This window comes from Eschrichtius robustus, chromosome 15 (assembly GCF_028021215.1).
Source record: "Eschrichtius robustus isolate mEscRob2 chromosome 15, mEscRob2.pri, whole genome shotgun sequence".
Taxonomy (NCBI): domain Eukaryota; kingdom Metazoa; phylum Chordata; class Mammalia; order Artiodactyla; family Eschrichtiidae; genus Eschrichtius; species Eschrichtius robustus.
In genome coordinates this window covers 31218233-31231032 of record NC_090838.1, presented here as the reverse complement: position 1 = coordinate 31231032, position 12800 = coordinate 31218233, and the positions used below count along the sequence as shown (strand labels likewise).

At 43.7% G+C, this 12800-nt stretch overlaps 1 pseudogene; it reads right to left on the bottom strand.

The window, feature by feature from the left end:
* Positions 1–3019: 3019 nt before the first annotated feature.
* LOC137777351 (DNA polymerase subunit gamma-1 pseudogene) lies at positions 3020–12214 on the bottom strand (annotated as a pseudogene).
* Positions 12215–12800: the final 586 nt, after the last annotated feature.

Here is a 12800-nt window from a genome sequence, read left to right as displayed (position 1 = left end):
CCTTCCACTTGGCTTTTGGGCAAACAAAGCTACATTAGAGCTTTCCCAAGCAGGACAGAGAAATGCCACCTTCTCTACCTAAGTCTTCTATCAGATCCTAGGAATTTTTCTCTCCAGATTTGCAGTTTGCTGGAATTGAGGCTGAAGAATTGATCTGCCCTTGACATACTTGAGTGCGATACAGCTCCTATTATGTTCTCGTTAGGTTTGTGACTTTTTCGATTCTTCAGTGCCAAAGCTAGCAGTTGACCAGGTCAAAAGTGCCTAAAGATGAGTGTAAAAAAGCTTAGGAGAAGAGGGGACCATAGCCTTTGCATAGCTCAATCAAGCACTTAAATAGACATTAGCACTTTTTGTACAACAGTCGTGTGGTAGGAAACCACTTTATCAAAAAAGGTGTCTTGGGTATCTCAGGCTTGCAAACCAGGATTCTGCAACTCCATACCTGCAAGGGTTTGAGTCAGTGGAAGGTTTCAGATACAGATGAAGAACGTTCCTAACTCAAAGCTCTGTCTTAGCTGCATTCTGAAAGGTACTAAAGGCGGAGAAAAAAGATTCTGTTAATACTGAAACAAGGTGAAAATTACCCATAATAGTACATTAAAAAAACAAGTCACATGAGGCAAGAAGTGAAAATCTTCCGGTGCTTTTGATTATACACCCCAGAGGTAACCGTATATTTGGTGTGTGTGCTGTGGAAATCTTTCCCTGTGCTTATTGACATGTCGCTATATTGCATAAAACATACTCAATTTTTATTTTACACAAAAATAGAATTACCCTCTACATGATATATTTTTTTCATATAACTGACATTATTCTAGGCCATTAAGTAATTCTTATTAATTAATTAATTAATTAATTAATTTTTGGCTGTGTTGGGTCTTCGTTTCTGTGCGAGGGCTTTCTCTAGTTGTGGCGAGCGGGGGCCACTCTTCATCGCGGTGCGCGGGACTCTCAACTATTGCGGCCTCTCGTTGCGGAGCACAGGCTCCAGACGCGCAGGCTCAGTAATTGTGGCTCACGGGCCCAGTTGCTCCGCGGCATGTGGGATCTTCCCAGACCAGGGCTCGAACCCGTGTCCCCTGCATCGGCAGGCAGATTCTCAACCACTGTGCCACCAGGGAAGCCCCATTAAGTAATTCTTTAATGCTCACATGGTTGCTTTGACCCTTCTGAGGGTAAGTGGGGTATTGAGGAGAGAGCACTAGACCTTGGATCTCTGCTAACAGTTTCCTTACTTTTTATGGCAATTCCTGCCCTCTCACAGGATTGGTGAATCAAATATGAAGAGAAGCAGGTAGCATAGAAAATTTGTACTCAGTTTTGCTTGTCTTAAGGCTCCATCTGCTGGCTCTATTTGGCCAATAGTCTGTCTGATAACTACTTCCTGAAGCTTGTCCATAACGATTTTTTTTTTTTTTTTTTTTTTTTTTTTTTTTTTGGTGGGGCATGGGAGTAATTTGGGCTGTTATTTAAATAACAGTGAATTTTAAACTTTCTGACAAATATGTTTATATGTTATATGTTTATATGGTCATTGTGGAGGAAAATGGGTCTATAGCTACTGACAGAGCAAGCAAGAAAGGTCATCTAAAATGGCATAGTTTAGATTTCCCAAACACAAAATGTGAAGACCCCCTAAACACTTATGTAACCTAGAACTGGAAGAATACTTGAATTTCAACTCCAGGAAAAGGAGATGGACCTTGGAGTTAAAACGGAGCTTTGTTCCCAGCACCACCACTTCCAAGCTTTGTGAACTTGGGCAAACACTTAGGTAACAGCTGAACCTCACTTTCTTCATCTATAAAATGGAGATAATACCTACCTCTCAGCGTTGTGAGGAGGATGAGATGAGAACATTTATCAAAATCCTGGTAGATATTCTTCTGAATCCCTTCTACGGGGATGGTATTTGTGAAACGTGCATCTATCTTCCAAACCATACCTACTCTTAATTTTACAGCCTCTGCTTCCTGAAGAGAAAAAACATGATGAATCTTGGAGGGTGGTGGTCGTTGTTATTTTGTCTATGGAGAAAAGCAGTATCAGTAAGTTCTTTTTTCCTCAACTGGATTAAGCTCCTTGGAAAGAAGAAACCATACTTCATGCATCTTTTAATCTTTCATATTATCTGGTATTTTTGTATATGGTAAATGCTCAGAGTATTTTAACATGGGCTGGACTGTTCAACCTCATCCCCTTCACCCACCTTCTGTATTTAAACACATACCGTCTGCTATACATGAGCGAGGTGGTTACGTGACAGCTATGGGCCCGAAAGTATCAGTGTTTGCATTCTTTCCCCTTGGCCTCAAAATGCTAAGGAACGTGATTATTAAGTAACAAGTATCTGGTCTGATAACTTTGGGGTAGAGTGAGGTTAGGTTACCCTTAAGGATTTGGATTATCTTTAGAACTTTAGTCTACTGATTTGATCTAATGCAGCTTCGTAAGTATCTGCTCTTAAGTCCTTAACAGAATTGGGTTTACAGACCTGTGCAGTAAGGAGATAAGGGTTTTTATGTACATCGAGTATCTCTAGGAATGCTAGCACTGCTTAGAACAGAGGAGAGAGCAGTTGGTTCTTCCAGGGAGGATTGACGGTTTTACAGGAGGCAAAACCCCCAAACTAACACATTTAACATCTAAACGAAATATACCGCCAGTGCTGGTGTAATGATAACCTTGCGGTGGGTATTTTAACCTCTGTTTTGATAGAAGAGTCATCTGAGGCTCACAGAGGTTGGCCACTTTTTTTTTTTGGTGAGAAGATAAAGGATCTTTGTTTTTATTTCCACTGCCTCCGAGCAGGCTTATCACATTTAGAGCGTTACTTCTCTCCCCTTCTAGGGCACTGCGTCAGAGCATGAGGGACAGAACAAAGAACCAGCCAAGAAGAAAAGGAAACAGAAGTGAAATGCCTGAGTTAATGTGAACTTTGGGGCTTCTGCTTTCTTTTGACCCAACAAGCAACAATGCTCCCTTGTCTTACAGCCTGCACCAACGTTGGCATCTTGGTTCTGAACTCAATTGCACCGTCAATTAGAGGCAATCATTCTTGGCAGGTCCTGCTACTGAAAAATGGCTGGCCTTAGGCAAGCCCTTTTGCAAAAAGCACAGCTGAAAGCCTGAGTTTAGGAGCCTGCACCGCCCCGGTGAAGCTCCAGGGAGCAAATACAGAGCCTCCAGGCAGAGCTACCGTCCAGGCTGGTTTCATTTTTCCAGGGAGCCTTTGGTGAGTTCAATTATCTGGTAAATATCCAGTGCTTCACCCTCGGGAATCCCGTATCTGCTTTCCATCCCAGTTGGGTTGGGAGGGGTTTTACAATCCATGTTCACTTCCTTCCTGAGGCACTGGTCGATATTGGCTGTACTGAAAAAGGCGACTGACTGGGGCAAGTCATTCAGACCCAGCTTGTAGACAAACGTGCACCTGGTCAAGAGGCTGGCGATCTGCAGGGTGAGGGCAGCACGGTAGCAGTCCTCCCGCACCAGGTAGCGAACCTCATCGTGGATGCTGATGCAGAAGCGCCCGTCAATGGCAAACGCCTCAAACAGCCACTTCATGGCCACAAGCATGAGGTGTAAGTAGTCTGCAGCGGAGCTTTGCACCGCTCAATTCACACGGCGGGTCATAAACTCCCCCTGGACAGCAGAGGGCTCCAGGGGTCGGCTGATGCAGCGGCCCAGCACCGGGTTACGTGGTGTGTCAGACATCGCAATGCTCTCCAGCTTATTGAACATTTCTGACTCTGTGTCCCCCATCCAGGCTTGTTCAGCAACCACCTCCCACCTCTTCCACTGTGATTTCCTAGAAGCTTCTCTCTGGATCTTGCGTAGATCCTGCAGGGAAACCAAGCCATCCTCCATCCTGTCCACAGGGAGGTCCAACTCCGTCACCAGCCACTCGCCCTCATCTAACAGCCGATACCTGTGGAGGCCCTTGGTGACTGCATACATCTGTTGGACCTTCTCAGCTGCCTCCTGCCTCCTGCCGCGTGAGCCAGTGGTTGAACTGCATTAGGAGGCGCTCAGCGAAGGGCTGCCCCGCCCCATAGATGCAGCCATCGTTGAAGACCTTGGTGTGCTCATGGGTGATGCCCACTGTGGCAGCTCTCTTACTGTGTAGATCGGTGCCCCTGCTCTTCCTGCCCTGCAGTGTCATCCACCCAAAGGCCGTGCAGCCATGCATGCCAGCAAAGTGGGCATCTCTAAGCACAGCTGCAATCCACAGCTCCTGTGCGTCCACGTCAGCACCCACGAGGACGTAGCCGGGTGAGGCCTGCACCATGGCCTTCAACTCACTGCCTACTTGGTCATGTCGGGCGTTGCTGGCAATGAGCCACGTGGGCTCTACAGCCCATTAAGTGATGGTGCCAGCGGTCACCCCCTGGGGCAAGATGGCCCCATAGCGACCTTCCTCATCATAGTTTGGGTGCCTGGTCACAGCACGGGGCAGAGCTGACCTGGGCAGCCACACCACCACCTGGGACCTGATACGTTCATGGGCATTCCTCCAAAAAGAAATCATTTTGTTGATTTCCAAGGCACGGGGCCCACTGGCACCTCCTGGGCCAGCCTGCAGGGTGCCGTCCTCCATCTTGGGCAGGAAGTCTTTGGCAAAGGGGCTGCCAGCATTGCAGCTGTTACCATCCTTGTGAGGCAGCTTGAAGAACCAGCAGCCGGGGATATCCACATCATTGTAGGGTCCGTTGCCATGGTGATAAGCTGGCTGGCTGGCTTTTGGGCCACCAGCAGCAGTCAGAGCTAGGGGCCGACCTGGAACTGCCACTCGCAAGTTCTCCATCCTGGCCTCGGCCTCCACTTCTAAGCAGCCCATTTCTTCCACCGTCTGCCACACGGTGCTGCTGTCAGTGAGCAGGAGCTCCTCAGCCAGGTCTGCCGCCTGCGGCTCCAGCTGCTGCTTCCCCTGTTCACGACAGTGCTTCCTGTACAGGGACTCGATGGGTATGTAGGGGCAGGCCCCCCCCCCCCCCTCCAGGGTCGGCCACTTTTACCAAAGGGTACTGGGATTGGAAGCCAGGTCTACTGGCTTTAGAATCCAAATAGCCAGGAACTGTCCACACTATTGCACTGCTGTGAAAAATCAACAGTCCTGCACAGGCAGGGGAAGGGAGAGGGAAAGAGGTAAACAGCAAGGAGGAATGCAGCAGTGGGCCAGTTGGGCTCCAGGATAGGAGGTGGTTGTAGGGCAGAGATGGATGGAGTGGTGGGAGAGGAAGTTGTGAGACACCAGTCAGATTGTGAAGTGCCTTACGGACCATGTAGACAGACTTGGCATGTAGATGTTAAGGATACACGGTGATTCTTAGAAAAATGGAAGAGATCAGTTCAGCAGGTTTTAATTGTCTAGATAATTTCTCAAAGTGTGGTTTTATGTATTTTTAAATCAATCACCCGGAGTGCTTGTTTTAAGTGCACAGTATTGCCGAACCCCACACTGTACAATGAACTCAAATCTGTATGTCTAATAGGCCTCTCAGATCATTCTGATGCACACTGGAGCTGAAGGATTTGAGAAGTGTTTCCTAATGGGTAGTAGGGTAATCAATTTCTGCTGATTTTATACTGACTAGGAAAGTTTTCTGCAGACAGCTGAAATTATGTTCTTATGTTGTTTACCTGAGAGGGAGGTGGAGCCTGTGTTGGAAAGGACAGCTATTAACAGTAGATTAAAAGTATATTCTTCCAGGGCTTCCCTGGTGGCGCAGTGGTTAAGAATCCGCCTGCCAATGCAGGGGACACGGGTTCGAGCCCTGGTCCGGGAAGATCCCACATGCTGCGGAGCAACTAAGCCCATGCGCCACAACTATGGAGCCTGCGCTCTAGAGCCCATGAGCCACAAGTACTGAAGCCCGCCCACCGAGAGCCCGTGCTCCACAACAAGAGAAGCCACCGCAATGAGAAGCCTGTGCACCGCAATGAAGAGTAGCCCCCGCTCACCGCAACTAGAGAAAGCCCATGCACAGCAACAGAGACCCAACACAGCCAAAAATAAAACAAATTAAAAAAAAAGTATATTCTTCCATATTAAAGTGAATATTGTCTCTCCCAAATTACAGACACATTTTTAACCTTAGACGTTCTTTTAAAACTGCCACTCTGCTTCCCAAGCTTTGGACTGGTTCTCTCTTAAATACTTTCCTCGAGGAACAAAGTAGTTTTAGGCACAGCTGATCATCGCAGTTGTCTTATTTCACTTCATTAGGGAAATGTTTAAGAACAAGAGATTTTCATAGTGTTCCTTGCTTCATCCACCTTTGAATGCAAAGAAAAGAACCCCAGGGCTAAATCGTAAATGTCTTTATGAATCAGCAGAGATTACACCTCCTATCAAAGTATAACAATCTTCAAAAGATCAAACTCGACTGTCATACGTATATAATGAGTATTAGTCAAATTTATTCACCTCCTTAATGAGGAAACTGTTAAGATGGCAAAGCTGGTTTGAAGCAGAATCGGAGGAACAGGAATTATGCGGTCTGCCAGGAAGGGTGTTTTGAAATGAGTGTGCTGAGTGATCTGAGCCCTCCAAGGTGAACAGCAAAGTCAAACATGTAGCTCAGCGAGTCTCAAACTTTTGTTCTCAGTATCCCTTAATACTCCTAAAAACTGAGGATCCCAGTAATCTATCAATATTCACCTTATTAGAAACCAAAACACAAATGTTTAGATGTTAGTTATAGTGGACCCTTGAACAAGGTGAGGGTTAGGGTTACCCACCCGTCCCACAGTCAAAAATCCAGGAATAGCTTTACAGTCCACCCTTCGTCTTGGGTTCTACATCTCTGGGTTCAACCAACCATGGATCATGTAGCACAGCAGTTGGTATCTACGGAAAAATATCCGTTTATAAGTTGACCTGCGCAGTTCAAACCCGTGTGTTCAAAGGTCAACTGTATTTTAAAAATAAAAGTAACAAGCCCATTATATGTTAACATTTTTTAATGAAAAATAAGATATATTTTGAGAAAAAAGGCATTGTTTTACACTTTTGCAAATAGAACACTTAATTGGCTTATCAGAAGACAGCTGAATCCTTATATCAATTTCTGCGTTCATATGTTGCAATATGTTGTTTTGGTTGAAGTATATGAGGAAAATTTGGCCTCACACAGTTATGTAGTTGGAAAGGGAGGACCTTACAAAATCCCTAAACTGTCTTGGGAACCCTCAGGGGTCCTTAGATTACACTTTGAGAACCACTGCCCTAGATTAAGAAATACCCTGGCAGGCATGTTAAACAACGCACCAGTATGACCTTGAAAGGACATGCTGTAACTGTCTTTTGGTTATTTCCAAGTTTTGGATGATTTTTCTTAATACTTCAAGGCCTATGTCATGCTCCTGTCACCAGAAACAGACTGGGTCAGACAGACCAAATTCCACTTGTGAACAGTGGGAATTGGGACTATATTGTTAACTCATTTCTTTAAACAATCCCCTCAAATAAAAACATCTTTTTTTCCTTTCATTATAAAATGCAAGAAATTTAGAAACTATAAAAACCAATTACCTTGAATACTCTGAACTTGTTGGAGATAAACACTGATACCTTCTTCCTTTTTTTTTTTTTTTAACTTTTTATTTTATATTGGAGTATCGCCAATTAACAACGTTGTGATAGTTTCAGGTGCACAGCAAAGGGACTCAGCCATACAGACACATGTATCCATTCACCCCCAAACTCCCCTCCCATCCAGGCTGCCACATAACATTGAGAAGAGTTCCCTGTGCTACACAGTAGGTCCTTGTTGGTTATCCATTTTCTAAAAGTTCCCCAGGTGATTCTATTGTGCACTTAGGACTGAGAACCACTACCTAGTCTAACTCCATTTTCTTTTTCTCTTTTTTTAACATCTTTATTGGAGTATAATTGCTTTACAATGTTGTGTTAGTTTCTGCTGTATAGCAAAGTGAATCAGCTATACGTATACATATATCCCCATATCCCCTCCCTCTTGCCTGTCCCTCCCACCCTCCCTATCCCACCCCTCTAGGTGGTCACAAAGCACCGAGCTGATCTCCCTGTGCTATGCAGCTGCTACTCTCTCACTGCGTCCCAGCTTACCCTTCCCCCTCCCTGTGTCCTCAAGTCCATTCTCTACGTCTGCGTCTTTATTCCTGTCCTGCCCCTAGGTTCTTCAGAACCTTTTTTTTTTTTTTTTTTTTTTTAGATTCCATATATATGTGTCAGCATACGGTATTTGTTTTTCTCTTTCTGACTTATTTCACTCTGTATGACAGACTCTAGGTCCATCCACCTCACTACAAATAACTCAATTTCGTTTCTTTTTATGGCTGAGTAATATTCCATTGTATATATGTGCCACATCTTCTTTATCCATTCATCTGTTGATGGGCATTTAGGTTGCTTCCATGTCCTGGCTATTGTAAATAGTGCTGCAATGAACATTGGAGTGCGTGTGTCTTTTTGAATTAAGCCCGGGAGTGGGATTGCTGGGTCACATGGTAGTTCTATTTTTAGTTTTTTAAGGAACCTCCATACTGTTCTCCATAGAGTTTTTTTAGATATAAGACATTTTGTATTATTTCTGGTCTTTACAACAGTGCTTGAAAGTTTTCAAGGATCACAAAGCTGAGGCTGAGAGAGGCAAAGCAAACTGCCCTGGGCATATAGCTACTAACTTTTTCTATTCTAATCAGACGTCTTAGTTCTAACGATAGAATCCTCTCTAGCTAGTCTATGTGGGAAGGGATTCACAAAGGCTATTAGAAATTTGTGGAATTTCTGGAGAAGCTAGGTTGAGCTTCTAGGAACAACTCTCAGAACCACACCTCAGATTTGACCATGTAACGGAGCCCAGCCAAAACACATGGACTCTGCTGTGGACGGTGGAGACAGTCCCGTCACCACTTGACTTCAGAACTGGCTGCCTTTGCTGGCCTGGACCTTCTCTGTTTTCTCAGAAAATTCACTTTCAAAACAAAGTCTTACACATGTATATCTGATTGGTAGACTCTAACACACCTGTTGTATTAATTTCAAAATTTCAATGTAGTTTTAAGAAGTTATTCCAGATGAGGGAGGTAGGATTTATACTTGGAGAATTATCCAAGCGAGAAGAAGCTGTTTGAAAGATTCGGGGTAGGGACAGATGTCCACCGCAGTCACCCTCTGGAGGCCCAACATCAGTGTACACCCTCCCTCCATCCTTAAGTCTCCAGCCTGCAGAACACAATGCAACAATCCCTTATACAAAATATGCTACTCTCTCCTCAAAAGGGGAAGCCCCAAATTTCAGTTGATTGCATTCAGCTCCATATTCAGAATTTTGATGTTCATTCTTCTAATTTAAATACACTCTTTACTTAATGCCCTGTTAGCCATGGATAAATTGTAAAATAAATCCACAGAGGCTATGTACACTATATATCTGGGGAAGGGAGAGGGGAAAAATTTAACATATATTCTTATATAACGTAACTCACCTGCAAGGGGAAATATAAGGCTAGAGTTGATATTTACCCACTCCATGTTACCTTTGCCCTCAGCCACAACTTGGTCTGCCTTTACCTGGTGGAGTGACCCTAACCTTTATTCCTGAGCATCTGAGTTCTTGGTGGCCCTCTACTTCCCTAAGGTTGCTCTAGTCCTGCTAACTTGCAGCATTCCGTGGGGAGGTACAAGGAGGACCCCTCAGTTTGTGTACATTGCTCCGGCATGTCTAAGGAAGCACTCCTATTTTCCCTAACACCCAAGATCAACGGCCTCAGCTGAAATGGTCAGCACTCCCCACTGCACCCCATCTTATTTGCTGGTTTAGTGGCGTCGTGCAAGGAACCTGAAATGGCCAAGTGTCAGTCTCAACTGGTAGAAAGATTCCCCTGGTGGAAACATTTCTCTTTCGACATTTTCTATATCACATCCATTGGCACTTAATTATCTTCCCTTTAGAACTGTTCTGCATACACTGATTTTTTGACTCATCGGAGAAGCCTAACCTTCAGGGTAGGTATGGAGGTATATCAAATGTCTAAATCTTAGCCCTAACGTGACTTCTTTCGTATTCAATAAATCCACCCCCAACTAAGGAAGATGCCTATTATTTTTGTCCTTGCCTTCACTAGTGTTTGAGAGATACACGGATAATGACTAAGAGGGCTGGTAGCAGCAGGAGAAAGGGATGAAAGGGATAACACAGCGAATTTTATGATATCTCAACCAGTTCTCCATCTTGGAAATAATCATATGGTCTTTTAACCTTGTGGCTTTCAGATCCTAAGCTCTCAAAGATTTATTTCTTGGCAGTAAGCAACATTTAGAAAATCTATCTTTATTGTTAAGCTTGAATATTCCAATTTATTATTTTGTTTAGCCCAGTGGAATTATTAGAGGACATCAGTCATGCCCAGTTGCCACCAGTTTATTTCAAACACTTACGAACAGAGAATTGCAAAACATTTTTTTTCCCCCTTGGGCTTATATGCGCTTGGTATTATGCTTATGCAAACAGAGTATGTAAGCACAGCTTCCTTTCCTGTATGTACATGCATTCGGCACATATTAATGTCATGCCTGCTACATTCCAGCTACAATTCATGCTGGAGACATAGTGGTGAAGCCCAGGCACCGTCTTTTTGCCATAGCCTTTCTATCCTAGTAAGGGGTGCTAGTACACACCATGTCTGGCTCTGTCTCCTGCTGCTAAATTAGGATGTCCTGTCATTTACCCAGAGTACAGCAGGGGGCAGATAAAGTCCATCTTTCAAAATCATTTGCGGCAGCCCAGCATTTTAGACGGCAGCAGATTAGAATTGTCACTTCAGTTTTTGAAGGAAACTAGAATCTGGTTTTGCATTTTGCTCATTGCTTATCTGACTTTCGGTATCTCTGGTATCAAATCTGGGAAAAAGCCAAACTGCAGGTACATTTTCTCTTTCAGAGTAAATATTTTTGGAAATAGTTGTGAGGGACGCTTGCTAAGTAAAGGAATTCTACTCCGAATGCTTTCAAAAATAAAGACTGTTCAATGGATTTAACATTAATTCAATTTAATATTTTCTATAAATCTGAATTTTCATTAAAGTATTTGCTTAAATTGAACTGTAGCTGTGTTTTGGTTTTTGCTGAGAGGATGGGTAAAAAGACCATCCTCATTAGCTAATCTTATTCCTATTTCAGAAATAGTAGCCACTCCTACATCCTTTTGGAGTGAATAAGAGGAAATTTTAGAAATGTAGAGAAAGCAAATGCACACGTGTGTGTGTGTGTGTGTGTGTGTGTGTGTGTGTGTGTGTTGACATACTGTTATGGCCACGAGAATGGCATCAGAGGGGCAGAAGAAAGGAAAGGACCAAGGATGTGGGGTGTTGCATTTTGGGCAAAGACCTCGAGAGAATATCCTAATTTTGGACTTTTTAATGGTATGTTAGGTTTGCTGGGTCCTTTAAAGCAATAAGTATTCAACTGAGCTGTGAAGCTAGACATTGGAATTTCCTATGAAAAGGAAAATCTGAGCTAAAGAGAGGAGAGTTACCTGAGCAGATACCTTTTATCAACCAGCACCTTACTGGATCTTTTATTAATCTATGGTTTCCCTGGGCCTCCTGTTCTATTACTCTCTATGGGGCAAACACAGGAAAACTACACCAACTCCCTCTGGCAAAGGCTCCTTAGAGAGCGAGTGGGTGAGTAGAGGTGGAAGGGGAGAGGGCTAAATCAATTTCTAGTGAATCTGAGAGCCAATCAAATCTTATTATTCTGTTGAATTATTTCTCTTCTCCTGTACATAGTAAGTTCTGTGGGACAGGGTCATGTTTATCTTGTTCACCACTGACTTTCCTGTGACCATGACATTTTTCATACACCAGTGCTTTAGGAGCAAAAATAACAGCCCTCCCACTGACCTCATTAAGAAAAGACCAAAGAGATTAAGAAATGTGGATAATCCCAGCCATGAGTTATTTGGAAATTGTGTGTGTGTGAGATTTCCAATCATCTGTCCCTGTTCACCTATGAATATGATGAAATGCAGAGGTACTGAGTAAGAATAGCTAAGGAGTTCTGAAATGCCTTCAAAGTTGACATAATATTGTAGATTCTTTGAATTAGAAGGGCCTTACCCTGCCCCACCCATCCAATTCAGGAATTCTGCAATGTCCCTAAAGGGAAGTCACCATATTCTGCTGGAACACTCACCAAATCTTGAAGTAGTGATTCCATTACGAGAAAGCTCTTCTTCCTTTTTTTCTTTCTTTCTTTCCTTTTTTTTGTTTTTGTTTTTGTTTTTTTTTTGGCAAGGGGTGTTTAAAAAAATATAGAAAAAGACAGAAAAGAAGGTAATGGCTTTCATATGCCCACAGTCTAAGAATAAACAGGTCCTAATGTTTTGTCCTTTCGGTCTCAGCTGTCCACTGTTGGGAAATAGTTCTCCATGGGTCTCTCACCTTTTTGTGCATTTGTGAGTGAACTACTGGGCCATCTTTTCCAGGATGTTTGGATAGTGAATGACTGTGGAAGGTAGAGATGGTGGTTCCCTTCAGAATAAAGGGCAGGTTACTTATGACCTTGAGAGACAAGAGTGTGTCTCGCAATGGAGCAAATGGCAGGTATGCTTAGTGCCCGTTATAAAATTATCAGGTTCCTTAAACCCAGGGTTCTTCTCTCCTGTACTCCAACCACTGCATGTGCAGGTGTCATCTTGTCCTCTTCACATTGCCCTTAGGAAATTGGCACCAAAATGCTGATCTGTCACTACTGCTATTGCTGTGGGTAACACACTGCCTTTTGTCTCTGATCCAGGAGTTTT